This window comes from Natrix helvetica (assembly GCF_964273705.1).
Source record: "Natrix helvetica genome assembly, chromosome: 1".
Lineage (NCBI taxonomy): Eukaryota > Metazoa > Chordata > Lepidosauria > Squamata > Natricidae > Natrix > Natrix helvetica.
Window position 1 is genome coordinate 312,661,484 of NC_138548.1, and position 15,926 is coordinate 312,677,409.

Consider the following 15,926-nt stretch of genomic DNA (forward strand, 5'->3'; position numbering starts at 1 on the left):
CCTCGCGGCCAGTTGCAGGGCGTGGATCCCACTCGGAGAAGGCGGAGCGGCAGCTCCTCCCTCAGCCAGGAGCCAGCGGGGGCTGGTCGGACAGGCAACCTTGGCGGGAAACTCCAGTCTGCCGCCTTCGGCGCTGCCGTTGCCGCCTTCGCCACCGCCGTTGCCGCCTTCGCCACCGCCGTTGCACCCAGATGGAAAGGGAGCCTTCACGCCCCCCTTTATGGAGCCTCGTGCCCCCCCTGGGGGGCGCGCCCCACTATTTGAGGACCACTGCACTAAGCCGTGTGTCCTTACCATAATTTATGAACTCTGCATACATGACATAAAACCAAAGCAAATGACATTAAGCTGGTTAATACAGTTCATTAAACTAAAAATGTGATTATCCTTTCTATGTCTTAGCATGTATGAAGTTACTTATATAAACTTTGGCTTAGTTCAGGGGTGTCAAACTCGATTTCCGCATCAGGATTGTGCTTGTCCTGGGGTGTGGTGGCCGGGGGTGTGGTCATCTTGACATCACTTATGTCGGGGGCACCTGTAGCCCTGATGGGGCTGTGGAATCCATTGTCTCCAGCGGAGGAAGGCAAGACCAGGGAGAACTCTGTTTTTGACTGCGATGGCCTCCTGCAGCCCTCTGCCAGTGAACATGGAGCTCTGTTTTTACTGGTAGAGGCACCTATGTTTCCAGGGCAGTCCCGCGAGCCAGATCTAAGCATCCTGCGGGCCTTGAGTTTGACATCCTTGGCTTCCACCATTATGCAAACCTGGCTGGGAAATTCTGAGAGATGAAGTCCACAAGTCTTAAAAATTGCCAAGGTTGGACACTGATGGTTTAGATGAACTGAAACATACTTTGTTTAAACCATAATTTATTGGATTAGCTATCACATTTTGAAAAACTTTAATATATTTTGTTGGCTTAGTGCAATGTGTAAATCCAGTTTTTAGGCATGTTAAACTATATGAATTCTCTCTCAGGATAAAAAATAAGAGTAAGTAGATTACTGATGTTGGCCTTAGGGTGGCTGCCCTCACCGAATAGGATATTGCAGGGCTGTCAAAGTCAAGGCCTACGGGCTGGATGCGTCACGCGCTGGCCATGCCCACATCCAGTTTAGTGAAGGGGAAAAGTCCAAACACATCACATGATTCCACCGTGACGATGGGAGTTTGACACCCCTGGGATATTGGATAGATTCTGTATTTTGGGAAAATAAAAGCACTTCTTAATATAGTTGTAATTGCAAGAATGCAGAAAAATGCTTGAAAAACTCTGGCAAATTCTCTTTTTTATTTTAACTTACAACAAAGAGTAGTCAAGTAGTCCTTGACTTATAACCTTTCATTTAGTAACCATTTCAGCACTGACAAAACTTACAAGCAGTCCTTGCACTTATGTCCATTGTTGCATCCCCACAGTCACATGATCAAAATTTAGGCCCTTGGTCAGTGGTGGGATTTAAATACTTTAACAACCAGTTTGCCCAGGGTCAGGTTGACTATCGTGGGAGGTGTGGCCCATCCCCGTCCTCCAGCTGGGCCGCACATACGGAACAAGCCTGCCATGACGGCCAACCTGACCCTGGGCAAACCGGTCGTTAAATTTCCACCCTTTGCCAAAAGGCTGTTTCCAGGGTGCTTGTCTGCATGTTGGTCTCGCAGCTGTTTCAGCCTTCTGGATCTGGCTCCTTTAAGAGGCGAGGTTTCCGAGGAATGAGGATGGAGGTTACCATTGAGACAAGGAGTTGATGCTCCCGAGAGATTGCGTGGGAAGGTGAAGAATTGGGGGGAAGTGGAGGGAGTGATTTCCCGTGGAGCTGCATGCAGGCGGTGTTGGTCAGTCTGTGGACAAAAGTGAGGGGGATTTAGAATTAAGTTGGCAGCACCATCGAAGCTGGGCCCAAATGTAAGGAAAAATAGGGAGTTAGTTTGGCCAGGCAAATGATTACCCTCCTACTATCAAAGTGGAGGAAGACCGTCTCCTTCCCTCACACTGGCCGCTCCGTTGTCCGTTTCTCCATTGCAGCGCAGCGCAGCACCCAGGATCCACTTTCATAGTGGTGGTGGTGGTGGGGGTAATTTAAAACTGGTTCGACTGAACCAGTGTGAACCGGCTGATTCCCACCACTGCACTTGGTGTGCTGTCCCATTCATACAAATACATAACCATGGTTTTAATGGGTTTATTAATATTCCCCAACAATTCCCTTCACCAAAAACCCAGAACTGTCCCAATTAAGTCCAGCCACAAGCAGACCAAGCTAGTCCACAGAGCAATGGCCAATGAGTTCACAAAGCACTTGAAAATTTCCCAATCAAAACAAACCCATCAGGCAAATTAAATCCACAACACAAGAGGGTTCACAAGGCAAAACAAGGCACGGTGTCAATCCAAAGCAGTGATGTGCAGTGAAGTTTATGACTGGTGAGGCTAGTGACATCATCAGGAAGGCGGGGAATGGGACCACGTGTGCTGGAGGCTCAGGCTGCCTCAGCCTCCAGCATACGTGATCCCATTCCCCGCCTTCCTGAGCGTGCTCCGCTGGCTCGCGCTATGCAGTCCTCGAAAGCGACTGGGGAATGACGAGAACCTTCCTGCTTCTGCTGGACTTTGCGCGCTCCTAGCAATTGCATATTGCAGTCGCGAGGAGCGCGCGAAATCCAGCAGAGGCAGGAAGGTTCTCGTTGTTCCCCAGTCGCTTTCGTGCCTTCATCATCCGGCAGCGCCGACAACATTTCTGCCTCCGCCCTCCGCAGCTCCCGGGTGCGGCCGGACGGATGTAACCACAGCGACACCGAGGCGGTCCGGGCGGACGAAAGAGCGAGCGAGGCAGCCTGATCCTTGGTCGCTCGCCCGCCGGACTGCCTCGGCGCCATTCTGGCTACCTCCGACCGGGCGCGCCCAGGAGCTGCGGATTGCGGAGGCAGAAATGTTGTCGGCGCTTCCGGATGACGAAATCACAAAAGTGGCTTTCGTGCCTTCGTCATCCGGGAGTGCCGACAACATTTCTGCCTCTGCAGCTCCCGGGCGCGGCCGGACGGATGTATATAATATTATAATATTATATATATATATCGTATATAATATTATATACTATTATTTCATGAAGAGAGGTGAGGCTCTGCTCCCCTGCCTCCCCTGACCGCACGTCCCTGATCCAAAGCAATGTAGGAATAACAATGACCAGAAAACACACAGTAGAAATGAACACATTGTTCCCAGCATCACCTCCATCTGTCTACTGAACTGAATAGGCAGCTTCCAGTGCAGCCCATCAATGGTGAGGCTGACCTTCGCTGCTCCTGCCTTTTCTCTGCCATACAAGTTCTTGGATCAGTGCAGAAGGCAGTTCCTCTTCATCATCCCTGACTGGCTGCAGCTACATGCTTTCCCCATCTGATACCTCAGGGCTGTCCTGCTACAGCTGTGCTTCAGCCAAATCACTCTCAAATGGCTACTTGGAACCACTGACTAATTCCCCTCCTGACGTGGCAGGAACTGGTTCATCATACTTTGCAATTGGCATCTATTTATTTATGATGGTTGGAGATCACTTTGTGATTTTCTCAGCCAGATTCCAACAAGCAAGGTCAATGGAAGAAGCTGGATTCACTTAACAACGGTGTGATTCAATTAACAACTGTGATTTGCTTAATGATCACAGCAAAAATGTGATTATAAAATTGAGTGTGACTCATTTAACAATTGCCTTGCTTAGTGATGTAACTCCAGTCCAAATTATGGTTATAAGCTGAGGACTACCTGTATTGCTTATGTTTTACCCTCCTCTCATCCAAAATGTAATGTATGTAAAGGAGCTCCATACATCCAGGCTATGATCCTGTCAAGGTTAAGTCTTTGTGTTGAAGCTGAATGCTAGCTCTTGTAAACAAAAAAAACTTGCAATGTGCAAGGATCCATGTTTACTCTGCGTGCAGAAAACAGAAGAGAGGAATAGAGGGACAATTCAAGCAACAATATTTGGAAGACATATAGAGCAAATGCAGTGCTAATGGAATGGGAACAAACATAGCAGCTATGCATTGCCATCTGATTATTATTTATTAGGTTTTATGGTAGTTTACAATTAAAAGACAAAATCAAAATAACCAAATTGACACTAGAAGCATTAAAGATGTAATGACATCGTCTGTACTTTAAAACATATTCAACAACTGTGCTTTTAAGACTTCGTTAAAAATGAAGAGTTAGAGTCCCTCAAGAACTAGGGCATCTACAGAAGAGAAGTTTCAGTCATGAGTTGCCTTTCCCTTCCTTGTCTATTTGCCATTTAAGGGCAGCCCTAGCTGAGATATTATTTAAGATTAATAGCAATTGCCTTATGTTTTCATTTCCCATTCTTCTTCAGTGGGAGCCAGCTTGATACTACTGAGAGGCTCAGAAGCAGAGGACTTAGTAAATTGATAAAGTATTATGTATGAAGAGGGAACTTCATTGTATATTTATTCTCCATTAATAGGGAGATGCAATGGTCTTGGAGATGATCTCTTAAAAGAAACAACCAGTTTTCAGAGTCAAGAATGTGTGGAATGATTTGAACAATTAGAGAACTGGAGATTGAAATAGTCAATGAACATAAAAAAAATGGCACTCTTCAATTTCAATAACAAGCCTATCAGAATTTCCTTGACCCACAAGATGAGCAGCATATAAATTTCATAAATATCATCTAAATAATGCTATTTGTTCTAGTGAAAGTGAAAGTGAAAGCCTCATCAGATCACGGCTTATTGAAGTAAATAAGCAGTATCTGTTGTTTCTTAAGAACACATAGATTATGTTGTCACGTGTTAGAGTCCAGTATCTGAAGGAAGGAGTGTACATCTGGTACTGATTGAATGGTTCTCTCTTTGACCTACATTGCTTGAACACATGGATATAGTACCTCCATACAGTCATTCAAGAAATTCTCTCTGCTAATAACTGCACTCCTTGTGCACAAAGACAATGATCTACAATTGGCATTGAACAAGTTCTCCAATGCTGCTATGCTGTGTGGCAGGGGTGTCAAACTTGTTGCCTGCAGGCCGGATGTGTCAACATCCCCAGCTTAGTGAAGGGGGGGGAGTTGAGATACATCATGTGACAACAACTTGTTATCAGGAGTGTGACACCCTGCATCACCATCAGCCTGAAATAGACTGAAGTACTTTACCAATCCCTGCCAGACACCAGGTTCATAGAACCAAAAATTCCTGTTAACAACACCCAACTGACAAATGTGAACAGCTTCAAATGCTTGGGAAGCATCATCTCAAGTAATGGGTCTTTGGACAAAGAAATTGACTCCTGACTCAGCAAGACCACCCAAGCACTGGGGCAGCTGTGTACTAGAGAACTCAGCACAACATATTTTCACAAAGCTGAAACTCCACAGAGCTGGGATTTGGATTTCATCGTTGATTATCCCTTCTGTCCTATGAATATGAATCCTAAATATTCTGTACTGAAGGCACATCAAGCAGCTGGAGAAATTTCACATGTGCACTCTGCTCCATTCTCAGCATTCGTTGGCAAGGCTATGTCTCCAACATAGAAGTCTTGGATTGAGTCCCTGATTATCACAGCCCACATGAGATGGGTGGGACATGCCATCAGAATGACTATCGTATGCCTTGCCAGTTGATCTATAACATCCTGGAGTCTGGGAAGAGACGTTGAAAGCTACAAAGACACCGAAAGGAACACTACAACACTGTGATATCCAGCCAAGGAAACTAGAAACTGCAACTACTGAGAGAATTTGCTGGTGAGCCCTGTGCTTTGAAGGCAGGCACCATCAAAAACTCATGGAAAATCATGAGTGCCATCCACTGTTATCACAAGAATGGACTTCCTGTGTCCCCTTTGTACTAGACACTGCACTTCCAGCCTGGGGCTGCAGAGCCAACTCCATGTCCACAGATGAACTACACAAGTGTCTTATTTGAATCTGAAAGACTACCATATCTATAGCGCACCGAACACACATTTCTGCTTCCTGTAAATAGTATGGGCAAATGGATGAACTCACTTTTTGAGACTTGAACAGAGAAAGAACTTCTAGGTTCTTCTTTAGGTCCTATGACTGTCTTTCCCTCAAGAAATGCAGCTCCTTCCTTCAAACTGTACAGTCCAACAGATTGTTTACACCAGTGTCCCCTTTCTTCTGTAGTTGAGCTTATTTTCTCTGTCTCTGTCTCTCTGTCTCTCTCTCACACACACATATGTGGTTTCCTCCTTCCTAGGGCTGAGAGAAAGTCATTGGCCCAAGGTTACCCAGCTACCTTTATGCCCAAAGTGGCACTACAGTTCATAGTTTCTGGGTTTCCCATTTGAAGTCTTAACTACTGAAGCAAACTGGCTCTCAGCATGATATTACCAGTTCTGAAATAAACAACGGCTGGCATTTCCTCTTTAATGGCACAGGGCAGAGGTCAGCAACCTTAAACACTCAAAGAGCCACAAGGCTCCTAACCGGAAGCCTCCCGTTCAATTCTGGAGCCAACCAGAAGTTCCCCCACCATAGGGTCTCCTAGCACAGCATCCTTTTTCATCTACCTGTCCTAACCAAAAGCCCTATCAATTGTGGAGCTGATCAGAAAACCCACCCCTTGCCATAGAGTCTCCTCCTGGTGCGCTGTGCTTTCCCCCCTCCCAACCGAAAGCTCTTCTCAAAATTGTGGCACCGGCTGATGACAGGGAGCCACAGCAGAGGAATGAAAGAGCCACACGCGACTCCAGAGCCCCAGGTTGCTGACCCCTGGCCTAGGGATATATCAACACTGCCAGTGTGTCAGAAACTCCGGTGTCAGATTATCTGTACAGAGTTCATCTGACACATATTTTATTTTATTTATTCATTAAATATATACATTGCTGATTTTGCAGTTTGAAGTGACTCCTGGGTGGCAACTTAATAAAACATACATATATAAAAATAATGATAAATATATAAAAAACAGATTAAAATTACAAAAGATTAAAGATTAGAACAGATTCCATATGTTTTGGAGCAGAGAGATGGTGATGCCTTCTCTGTTACTGCACCAACCACTCCCACCCAACAATTTCTCCTTGAGAGCCCCATGCCAACTGGCGTAGCTAAATACGGCCAGATATTGGCGCTGTACCTTATCTAAAAGACATCAAGAGGACAGTGATGATGATCACAAATAAACAGAGAAGAATCAGAGTGGAATAACTCTGGATTAGAATGTCGGATTCAGAAAGAATGCAAACAAAGCTATTAAAGGAGTTACAGATGGGAGAAAACACTGGCTGTGTGTGAGCTGTAATGTAATTAAAATATTGGGAGTAGGAGTTAATAATGAATAAAATTACAGATAGGAGTCATAATTGGAAAACTGGTAAAAATAAAGCAACTGCTTTATTCAGATTAACTGAACAAAAACATGCCAGTCTATTTAAAATAAATTGAAGCTTATGTAGTTTCATGCCCACTGAGACACACAGACTTTTTCACACATCACGCTAAGTTGTGATTTATTTAACGAAAAGTTGTTGAATAAGTTACAATGTCTGGGTTCACACATTGTGTTAGGTTGTAAGTCATAGTTTACAAACCACAAAGGCTGGTTCACACATTACAGTCAGCCAAAGGGCAATGTGTAAACTCGATATATACAGGGCAGCTATTTTACTTGCTCCTAACAATGGCTATCACAGAAAAACTCTTGGTTAAGAAGCACTATACGACAAGAGCACTTTTCACTTTTCCTACAATATATCTGGCCTTTGTGTCCTATCTATATTATTTTATTGGATGTAAGACATTAATAAAGCTTTTTGTTTCTTTTCCTGGTAAGAAGCATATGATACTGAAACTTTAATTATAGATGTAGTGGAACTATATAATTAATTTCACTGTGTACTGTAAGTACACTGATAAAACACTTTAAATATTATATGCATCAAGTCTGCGTCAGTTCTTAGCTATTGTATAAATCAACGGTCCACAAACCTTCCGGCTCTGTGGACCAATGGCGGTGGTGGCAGCGGCAGTGGCGTGGGTTGGTGGGAAGAGGGGATGGTTTCATGTGTGCTCCTACCACTTGCATAAATGGAGCTTGGCATGTTTGCTTTCTACTTGTACATCCCGGTTCCCAAGGGGTCATGACTTGGTATTGGGCCATGGACCAGGGTTGGGGACCCCTGATATAAATAGTTTTTTCCCAAGAAGATCTGTCCCTAGCCGGGCCTTTCCAATGATATTGGGATTAAATCCATCCATTTGGTGCTGGTTGTTCTCTTTTTCTTTTTCCTGCGCTCTATCCTAGGCATGGTGGCGCAGTGTTAGAGTGCAGTACTGCAGGCTACTTCTGCTGACTGCAAGTTGCCTGAAATTTGGCAGTTCGAATCTCACCAGGCTCAAGGCTGACTCAGCTTTCTGAGGTGGGTAAAATGAAGACCCAGATTGTTGGGTGCAATATACTGACTCTGTAAACCACTTAGGGCTATAAAGCACTGTGAAGTGATATATATATAAGTCTAAGTGCTATTGCTATTATAGATGCCTCCAAAGAACTAGGTCTTTATTAATCTGTCCAAAATATGTTAATTTGAGCCTGGTCATCCAAGGCCCTTGGGTGAGAACTCTGCTTTAATTAACTTAACCAATAATTCATTTGTTTGTTTTCTTGGGTACCCATGAGACTTCTCAGAAGTCTTTTCCAACATTAAAATTCAAAAGCATCAATATTCTTTTTATTCTGCTTCTAAAGTGTGTGCATACACACACAAAGGAGATAATGCCAGTTCAGAATTTTGTTATTATAATTATTTATTATTACCTTGATATTTATATCAATTGGTCCAATTAAAAATAAGATTATTAGTTAAGCATTCTATGTAATATAGATTAGGATATTACTCTTAGAAGTAATATTTAATTTAGCCACCAGGTGGGAGAACTGTTTAACTTATGAATTCATTTTACTATATTTTAGCAGATTACACACTTATTTAGCATATACAGATATCACTCTAATTAAAAATGCAAACTGATGGCATCCAGTGATCCATATATATAAGCCTGAATTTTCAAGAAGCAAACTTCATATAGGAAGTTGAGTTTTTTCACTGTGTATTCACAACTGTGTTGAGAGGGAGACAGTCACAGAAAATTCAAAGTAAAGACACACAAGCATGAAAAATGTTTTGTATTTTACAAGTCCCTGTTCTTTGCTTTGTTCAAATTATAATTTATGTCTTTGCCCAATGTGATATATATCCCTTTATGTATCTACACACCTGTAGTTTTAAACCTCAGGTTGAAAATCAATACAAACTGAGAGCCGTTTGAAAATCATTCATAAAATACCCAAGATTAGCATTTAACTGAGTGCAAACATTTAAAACAAATATGTCAACTATCATAATAACTGGCTCCTGGGTAAGAGCATTAATAATTACTATAAAATAAAAGGTGTTACATGATGAGTTAATGATTTATTCAATAAAATATGCTTAAACAAAAGGTTGGAGTTGAGTCTGCATAGCACACTAAGCCATTATTTTAAAATAAGCGAATATTTTAAAATTATAGTGGCTAAGTTCAGATAATAAAGTAAGCCATATTAACCAAACCATATTAAGGCTTACAGTAGAGGGCCAATACTGTCAATCACTAGAACAAGTTAAGATATTGAGAAGCCAGTCTATATTGGGCAGATTAATAGGTCTGCTGCTTTTCATATAACATTTAGTTAGGGCTATGACATCTTGTTTACCAAAATCCATATGATATTGTTCAATGGCAGCAAAGAAATACAGAAAATGAACTCCTTCCTGTCATCTAGAGGTCATAGAGAATTTTGCAGCCAAGTCTTTTAACCACATCTAGGCAACAGGAAATGGAATCTGTGATCCTCCGGAGATGGGAGCAGCATCTCTCCTTGTTCATTGCATCAGAATTGTATTCCAATAATATATGGAGAAACACAGGTTCCCCAATTTTGATCTGGACATTATTCTGAAAGGTTGCAGTTGTGTTCATTCTTCATACCCATACGACGAAATAAACTTCAGTTTCATTGAATTTATTGAGATTTGCTCCCAAGCATGCTATACATACATACTATACAACATACTATACAGACCAGAGGTGGGCTCCTACCTGTTTAAGGTTTAAGGTTTAAGGTTTATTGAATTTATAGACCGCCCCCCCTCCCCGTAGGGACTCGGGGCGGTGTACAGACCGTTCATGTTCAAGACAACAAAACATAACATAAGACATCAAACAAAGCAACGCACACATACCGTCTGTGTATAAAACCCAAAACCAATTTAAATAATTAAAACAATTTTAAAACCCGTTTAAAACCCCAATTTAAAATTTAAAAAGCCATCCAGGAAGGTTAGTAATAGATGTTCCCTGTAAATACAATTACAATTACAATTAGGCCAGGCCAGCTAATCGAAACAGGTGGGTCTTGAGTTTCTTGTGGAAGGAGCGGAGATCCGAGGTGGTTCTAATATTGGGGGGGAGGTCGTTCCAGAGGGTTGGGCCCATCACAGAGAAGGCCCGATTCCTAGGCACCGCCCACCCACAGTGTTTAGCGGAAGGTACCCGGAGGAGACCCTCTCTGTGAGAGCGGATTGGTCGCAGGGATGTATGGGGTAGAATGCGATCCCGCTTTGAAGATGACAATCAACACCTTGAAACGCACCCGAAAATCCACAGGCATCCAGTGCAGCTCACGCAGGAAAGGTGTTACATGGGAGTACCTAGTACTCCCCATAATAACCCGCGCGGCTGCATTCTGAACCAGCTGGAGCCTTCGGGTGCATCTCAAGGGGAGCCCCATGTAGAGAGCGTTACAGTAATCAAGACGGGAAGTCACTAGGGCATGAGTGACTGTGCAAAGGGCGTCCCGCTCTAGTAAGGGGCGCAATTGGCGCACCAAGCGAACCTGGTGGAACGCCCCCCCTAGCCACGGCCGTCACGTGATCATCTAGCGACAGCCGGGAATCTAGGAGGACGCCCAAATTGCGTGCCCTATCCACCGGGGGCAGTTGTTCCCCCCCGATGGCCAGAGATGGAACACATTGGCTAAAGCGGGGCGCCGGTAGCCACAGCCACTCCGTCTTGGAAGGGTTGAGCTTGAGTCTGTTGTCACCCATCCAGACCCGCACGGCTTCCAGACACCGGGACATCACCTCGACGGCTTCGTTGGGGTGGTTTGGGGTAGAGATGTACAACTGAGTGTCATCTGCATACAGATGGCATTCAACCCCAAATCTTCGAATGATCTCGCCCAGCGGTTTCATGTATGTGTTGAACAGGAGAGGGAGAGGACCAACCCCTGTGGCACTCCACACGTGAGCGGCCTCAGGGTCGACCTCTGCTCCCCCGCCAACACACATTGCGTCCGACCGGAGAGGAAGGAGGAGAACCACCGCAAAACGGTGCCCCTCACCCCCATCCCCTCCAGTCGACGCAATAGGATACCATGGTCGATGGTATCGAAAGCCGCTGAGAGATCTAACAGGACTAGGATGGAGGAACAACCCCCATCCTTCGCCCTCCAGAGATCATCCACCAACGCGACCAAAGCCGTCTCCGTGCTGTGACCGGGTCGAAAACCGGACTGGCGCGGGTGTAGATAAGTAATTTCCTCCAGGTGTCAAGGGAACTGCTGTGCCACCACACTCTCAACAACCTTCGCTAAAAAGGGAAGGTTGGAGACAGGACGATAATTGGCTAGCTCTACTGGGTCCAGGGAAGGCCTCTTAAGTAGGGGCCTCACCACCGCCTCTTTCAAGGCGGTTGGTAGGAACCCCTCCCCCAGCGAGGCGTTCACCAGCCCCAGGAGCCACTCTCGTGTAACCTCCCAGGCTGCCAGTACAAGCCAGGAGGGACATGGGTCCAATAAACATGTGGTGGCCCGCAGTCGCCCGCGTAGCCTGCCCATATCCTCGGCGGCAACAGAGTCAAACTCCTCCCAGAGTGGTACCTCAAGACTCGCCTCCGGTGTCTCCCCACGATCACTGAGGGGGACCCATTCGCTCCGGATCTGAGCGATCTTGTCCTGCAGATATTCCCCAAATTCCTCTGCCCTCCCCTGTAAAGGGGCTTCCCGCGACCTCTGTGAAAGAAGGGAGCGGGTCACCCGAAACAGGGCGGCAGGGCGGTTTTCTGCGGACGCAATAAGGGTGGCGTAATATCGACGTTTAGCCACCCTTAGTGCCACAAGGTAGGTCCGTAAATGGGCTCTTACCTGTGTTCGGTCAGATTCGGCACGAGAGGATCTCCATCTGCTCTCTAGGCGTCTCTTGTGGCACTTCATCACCCTCAGCTGCTCGGTGAACCAAGGGGCCAGGGTGGTTCGCTGCCACCGGAGAGGCCGCAAGGGCGCCACCCGTTCCAAGGCCCCGGCCGCCGCACTGTTCCATGCGGCCACCAGGTCCTCCGTCGGGAGCAGGTCAGGGCTACAGGAAGTGGTCCAAGCTCCGTCTGGAACCTATCTGGTTCCATCAGTTGCCTGGGGCGGAACCATCTAAGATCTTCTGGCTCCGCCTCCCCGTGATGGGGGGTGGCGTCAGGGAAGTCCAGCCGGAGAAGCGAGTGATCTGACCATGACAGGGGAGTAATAACCTGATCCCCTATTCCCAGATCACTCTTCCATCGACCAGAGATGAAAACAAGGTCCAGCATGTGGCCTCCCTCGTGTGTGGGGCCCTGAATTATTTGGGTCAGGTCCAAGGCTGTCATGGAAGCCATGAACTCCCGGGCTGCCTCGGATGATTCACCCGTCGATGGCAGGTTGAAGTCCCCCATGACTAATAGTCTGGGGGTCTCAACCGCCACCTCTGCAATCACCTCGAGGAGCTCTGGCAGGGCCGCTGATGCATAGCGAGGAGCCAAGTATGCAATCAGCAGGCCCAACTGACTCCCTGGGCCCCATCTCACACCTAGAGTCTCACATCCGGATATCTGAGGTACGGTGAATTCTCTCGGTGCCAGGCCTTCCCGTATAATGACCGCTACCCCACCACCCCTACCCCGGGCACGAGGCTGATGGAATACACGGTATCCTGGTGGGCACATTTCCACGAGGGGCAAACCCCCCTCGTGGCCCAACCAGGTTTCCGTGATCCCTGCAAGGTCCGGCTCCCCCTCAGAAACCAGATCATGGATGAGGGGGGCCTTATTAACAACGGACCTTGCGTTACACAACATCAGCCTCATGCCTCGGCTCTGTAAGCCCTGACCACCTAGAGTGCGGGGGTTGGCACAAACGACCGGGCGTATCCAGCGCCCGCGGTCTCCCAACCGACTGAATCTTCTTCTGTCCTCGCATCTACCCCTTCCTGCGACCGTTGGAATATAGGAACCCTCTAAAGGAACGTTATACTGACTCCCCTCCCCCACTCCGCTCTCTTCCTCCTCACTCCCACCTGTCCGCCTGGCTCTACTCCTGTTCCTGGTCTGGCCAGACCCTCCCCCCCACCCTGGATCCCCTTAAAACATTTAAAAAACATTTACACAAAACCCCCCGGAGCCTCCTCTTCTTCCACCTCTCTGGATTAATGCATCCATCATTAAGGTGGGCCCTCGAAAGGGCAGAGGGCCATATTTGCGAGAGGGGGGACTCCCGCAATAAAATCAGGTCTACCCTTGAGTAAAAATAAACCATAGTTCAGCAGAGCCTCAGATCGATTGAGGGTGCTACGATTGAGGGTGTTAAAATCACTTTAAAAGATGTTAAAATAGGTGCTGCTTACAGCACTGAGTCCAGGAGAAAGGAAAATGCAGAGAGATGCAGAAAGCCAGGGCCTGGGTACCGATGATAAAAGCCAAAAGTCCTAGGTGGGGATGATGGGTATAGCAGACCAGTCAATCAGTCTGTAGATGGTCAAAGGATAGGTGGGCAGTAGAAAAACAGTAGGAAGACAATAAGAAGCAGGTGGTCGATGGATGGTAAACCGGGGAAAGTAACAGGGCAGATGGTCAATGATGGAAGATAAAGGGCTGCTACCTTCGCTCCTCCCCTCTCCTTCATTCCAGCAGCTGCCATTGCCTCTGCCTGTATATCCCCTATGTGTCCAGCACCTCAAATCGCCGTGTCGCGCCGCTCCAGCCCCAGGGGCCATTGCCACCAACCTCCAGTGCCTCCGACGCCTCAGCCGGCCTCCAATCCTCCCGCCAACGTTTTGGCGCTTCGGCACTTCGTCAGGCCTCCAGGGCTGCAAGTGCCCGGCTCCATGGCCTCTCCCGGCACAGCCAGCACTGACAATAGCTTGCATAGCTCCTACTTCGCCCAGCCGCTCCGCACGTTCACACACACGCCACACACACGCCAGCCGGCTTCGCCCCGGCTTCGCCCCGCCGTCCCGCGCCATCCCACGCTGTCCCACGTCCGGCGTCTCCACAGTGGAGGCGGCGGAAGCAGCCGTAGCAGCGGCCGGCGCTGGCTCTCTCTCCTGCTCTCCGGCTCTCTCACCCTCGCATTTTCGTCGGGTTTCTCCAATCGCCAGACCACCCTGGGGACTTGTTGGGGTCATGAGGGAAAGCCAGGGTGGTCCTCTCCTGGACCCGGTCCTTCCAGTTAGTGTAGAGGACCCAGTAGCATCCCTGCTCGCTCAGGCAAGCCCCGCAGGCATGCGGAGCTCAAGGGTAAGCCGCCATAGCTCCAGGAAGCTCCTCCTATAGAAAGTGTTCGGTAGTGGTATGGCAGCCTGGGTTGCTGGAACCGTCAGTGACCCAGGTCTACCCTGCCCCTGAACCAATTCCCCAGTTGGCGCCATCAGCACCGCTATCTTGCTTTTAGGTTCTGTGCATGCGTAGAACAATTTAAATTGAACTGTGCATGTGCAAAGTGCACGCATGAGTGAATCGGCAGTAAAGCCTGCCGCAACCCAACCCTGATACAGACTGCTCTTTAGAAGGCCAGATCCTGAAGATGAAACTCAAATACTTGGAAGGAAGGCCTCACTGGAGAAGAGCCTAATGCTGGAAAAGATTGAGGGCAGAAGAAGAAACGACGACAGAGAATGAGGTGGCTGGCTGGAGTCACTGAAGCAGTCGGCCTGAGCTTAAATGGACTCCAGAGGATGGTAGAGGACAGGAAGGCCTGGAAGAATGTTGTCCATGGGGTCGCGATGGGTTGGACATAACTTCGCAACTAACAAGAACATACTATACATTGCAATTGTATAATAGCAATTGTAGCCTTTTAAAGAAAATTTCCTTTTTTTGGCATATGAGCACCAGCCAATTATATTTATTTATTTATTTATATAAATAAGTTCTTTGAAATGCTTTAGAGGTGAAATATTCACAGACAACAATGTGCCTTCAGAAATTTCTTTTGGTATGCCTGAGATTCCTTGCCCCACTCTCTCTTTAATTTTTAAGAAATAAATAGCAAGCTGGTGTATTGCAAAGCAAAGCAAAGCACTCTAGCATCGGAGTTGTTTGTTTTAATGACTTTGGGCCTCAGAAGAGTCCCACTGAGAAGACACAGAACATCCTGGTGGGCTAATTAGTCTTCTGGTAAATGGATGCTTTGTGATAGCTTGCCCACAATGCCTGCCATTTTCTGAATAGGCAATATCCCCATGGCAACCACTTTATGACTATGTCCACCAAATGTTTTCGAAATTCACCACTGCCCCCCGCCTCCCCAAAGCACATTCCTGTGTTATCAAGTAATTTAAAACCTCACCCAGAAATCTTTTGCTTATGAGTGATTGTCATCTATCAAGCTGACCTTTAGGCCTTTTACCCAAAGATCACATATTGTCTGACTTGTTTACCGTCTTGATTTTATTAATTAATTAATATATGACTGCTTTCAGTAATCATTAAGCAGTAATCATTAAAATTTTGGTGTATTGTGACCATGTAAATTTACTGCTTTTTTCTTTCCCTTGTTCATTGACAGAGTTGATAACT